Source organism: Elephantulus edwardii, unplaced genomic scaffold (assembly GCF_000299155.1).
Source record: "Elephantulus edwardii isolate Elephantulus edwardi_28Jun2011 unplaced genomic scaffold, EleEdw1.0 scaffold00445, whole genome shotgun sequence".
In the NCBI taxonomy this organism is placed as follows: domain Eukaryota; kingdom Metazoa; phylum Chordata; class Mammalia; order Macroscelidea; family Macroscelididae; genus Elephantulus; species Elephantulus edwardii.
In genome coordinates this window covers 109,614-113,669 of record NW_006400195.1, presented here as the reverse complement: position 1 = coordinate 113,669, position 4,056 = coordinate 109,614, and the positions used below count along the sequence as shown (strand labels likewise).

Sequence of the window (4,056 nt, the reverse complement as noted above, 5' to 3'; positions counted from 1 at the left end):
AATTGAGGCATGGCCTTAGCTTTTTTACCTTTTTTAATTCATTTTTGCAGATCTCCTTCTTCTCCTCCCCCAGAGTACTCTACAATGCACCACTTGTTCCAGATTGTTCCCATATAAATAATGCATAATCCTCTATTCCTTTCAGTTCTTCTCCTCATCTGTCCTTTCCCTCCCCCAAAATAATAAATTTTATTTGTCATCATTAAAAGTCTGAATTTTAAATAGATTCTTGAACTGGTGGTCCATAGCTATCAGCTCATTCAACTTTAGCACCTGTCTCATCTCCTGTGGCATTTCCAGAACAACTGCCTTCACCATGAAGCTTCCTGAGTTTACCCAATTCAAACTTGGGGTTCTTCAGCATTTTGATTTTTCTAACAAATGAGGACAAATAGACTGGCATGCCTTTTCTATGTCTTCCTCAATGCTGTCTGGAATCAATTTATTGACCACCTCTTTCAAGTCTTTTGTCTGCACATCGCAGGTCATGATTTTCATAATTTTCTTCCAGGTTTGGCAGACCTGTTGGTGCTGAGCATAAGAGGTCTTTCTGAATCTGATTGTTGAGGTTATTTGTAAAACCAGCATGAAGCAGACAAAGCAAATAATCACCGGCAGTCTTCACATCAGCATGAGCTTCAATCATAGTCTGCCATTTTTTGACCATAGAGCACATTTTTTCATGAGTAAGATCCATGCCTTGGAAGCTGGTGAGGCAGTCTTCACCTTGAACATCCTCAATAATTAGCTTCAATTTTCTAAATGCAACCTCATTATTTTGCAAATCAGCAAGGCTCACTTTGAAAACACAATCCTTGAGTCCATCAGATGCAATTTGGTTCCTTGAGTCCTTGTGACTAATATCGTCCCAATATTTCTTACACTGAACTTAGCTGGTGCCTTTACATCATATCAATCACTTTTAGAAAATGGATCAACCACTTTCTTCTTGGCTCCTTAAGGTGCTTGTTCTTGCCGACCACCATGGTGGTGCCCAGAGAGCCAAAAGGGCCCCTCATCTGTTTTAATGCGGTGCTCATTATCTATCCACTCTTTCCTGATTTCCTCTCCAAGGCCCCGTGTCTGTAATTTTATAACAGTACTATTATGCAATATTTGCCCTTTCATGACTGAGATATCTCATTTAATATAATGTCCTCAAGGATCCCCCATGTTGTACAATGTTTCACTATTGCATTGTTTTTCACTGCTGGGTAGGTTTTAGCTACAAATAAAGATAAAAACAATAGTCAATGAAGATAAAAACAATATTGAAGAAGGGGAAACATCAATCTGACACAACTAAATGAAAATAGTTACCAAAGAAAGGGAAATACTCATTTGGCATATACATATGTATATTGGTTGGATGCTGTGAAGAATTACACATGTTGTGTTGCTGATTTTGGGAGACTATAAATAAAAGCAACCTCTACTCCCAACCCAGAGAACCTCTACACAAAAATATTAGAAAGAAAGATTTCATTATTGAGTAAGCATAAAAGCAAAATGTGATACATTGCAGACAATTCACTAGAGATTGCAAAACAAAATGGAATCTGACCCTTTATATAGCTGCAGTGCAGTGAGTTATTTAATAATGCTCATTAACCATAGTTTTGGGTTTGTTTTTTTTAACTTCCAAACTGTGGACAAACAATGAAAAAGAGGTGTTTGTGGCTCACCAAGAGGGTGCATAGTGATAAGGAGGTATTCTGCTAACCTAAAAACAGGTGGTACAAATCCTTGAGCTGCTCTGTGGGAGTAGCATTGACAATCTCCCATATAACCTCTGATAATGTTTTGGAAGGTCAGCTAAGTATGAATTTATTCTAAATCAAAGGCACATAACAACAGTAATGTACATAAGGAATATTGCACATTATAAGGGCTAATGCAAATAGAATATATGGAACCATGATGAAGGAATTGGTTCACATACTGTTAAATGACCCATCCTAGAAACAGAATACTTTACTATGTCTTCTCATGCTGCCCTTTGAAATCTTCTGTTCAACTCTTTTACTTTATCATTTCTTCCCCTCCCTTTTTTTGCCTCTCCATAGTCTAGTACAATTTTCATATTCTCTTCTGACCTTCATTTTGGTCTTTTCTTGTCTTTGTGATGGACTTTTGCTTCATTCATGAATAATATCCTTGATGTAATCCTAGGACTCATTTGGTAATTAGTGTTTGATGCATCTAATCTGTTATTGAGATGGTTTTTAAATCCAGAGAGAATGAAGTCAGGTTATATTTTGGCTTTCGTGGACTTGTTTTAATTTTCTACAATTCAATTTGATCTTGAACAATTTCATCTTACCCCATAGTTAGTCCTTGGTCTTGTTTTCACAGCTGATACTGAGTTTCTCAATAGTCTATTCACAGATGTAGTAAATTTAATTTCTGTGTAGTCCATCAGGTGAGGTCTCTGTATATAGTTACCATATATGTTTTGCAAAAAGGTATTAACAATAAATAAATAAATAAGTGATTGTACAATTGTGGTCTTATGCAGTATTTGTCCTTCATAAGACCATTATTGTAAAAATAGAAGTATAACTAGTAATACATGTCGGGGAACCCAGTGGGGAAAGAGGTGAGAGCAGAGGTGTGAAGATGAGGTGCACAATTTGGTGAGAGGAAATGGGAGATATCCAGTGGTGACCTGAAAAGACAGGGTAATGATGGGCATAGTCAAGTGATAATTAATTTTATAAAGCATAATGCATGGGAATGAAACACACTGTGAATGAAGAATAATATGGAGCATAATGTATATGAACTTTGTAAGAAAACCATATTAAATTTTTTTTAAAAAAATTGTTGATCCTACAAAATTCTATCGTGTGGTCTCCAGCCTTATTTCTGTCACCAAATCCATATTTTCCAGCTACCATGCCATCATCTTTGTTTCTAACTTTTGCAGTCCAGTCAACAATCATTATTAAAGCAAAGCAAGGGCTGGAGTTAGAAAACCAAAAGGAATGAACACACTTGACATTTCTCACGCTGGAAAAACTTAAGAACAAATTTGACCCTCAAGTTGCAATGACAGAGGATTCTCTGATACAAGAAGAGTCAAAAGAAGATGGAAGGCATGGGGTTGCACAATTTGGTGGATGATGGGATAAAGGAAGTGGAAAAAATCTGGTGGGGACCTTAAAAATGGGGTTCGATGGTGGTCAATTTCATTAAATACAATGTAAGGGAATAATTGTATGAAACACAATGTGAATGAAGGAAAGTGTAAAACACAATGAATACAAATTTTGTATGGAAACGAGTATAAAATAATGTTTAAAAAAAGATAGAAGGAATACACAAGATAATTGTACCAAAAGAATTAGTTGATAGTGAACCACTTCAGGAAGTACCATATGATCAAGAACAAATGGCAATGAAGAAAGAAGTTCAAGCCCCACTGAAGGCACTGGCAAAAAATAAGGCCTCTGGAATAGGTGGAACATCAATTGAAATGTTTCAACAAACAGATGTAGCCCTAGACATGCACACTGGTCTATGCCAAGAAATTTAGACCATAGCATCGTGGCCTTCTAAATAGTAGAGATTCACATTTGTTCCAATTCCAAATAAAGGTGATCTAACAGAATTTGGAAATGATCAAATAATAATAATAGATGTTGCCCTGGATGTGCTCACCAAGTTGTGCCAAGAAATCTGGAGAACAACCACTTGGCCAACTGACTGGAAGAGATCTATATTTGTTCCCATCCCAAAGAAAGGGGACCCAACAGTGTGTGGAAACTATAGAACAATATCATTGGTTTCACATACAAGAAAGGTTCTACTGAAGATTATCCTAAAACGACTGGAACAGCACATCAGCAGAGAACTGTCAGAATTCCAGGCTGGGTTTAGAAGGGGTCGTGGTACTAGCGATATTATAGCTGATGTTAGATTGATTTTAGCTGAAAGCAGAGAATACCAGAGGAATGTCTAGCTGTGTTTCATTGACTATGCAAAGGCATTTGACTGTGTAGATCATAACAAACTGTGGCTGACTCTGAGAAGAATGGGAATCCCAGAACACTT

The 4,056-nt window shown here is 36.8% G+C and overlaps 1 pseudogene; it reads right to left on the bottom strand.

Annotated features, from left to right (window-relative positions):
• Positions 1–217: 217 nt before the first annotated feature.
• Positions 218–4,056, bottom strand: part of LOC102868658 — an 11,856-nt pseudogene continuing 8,017 nt past the window's right edge.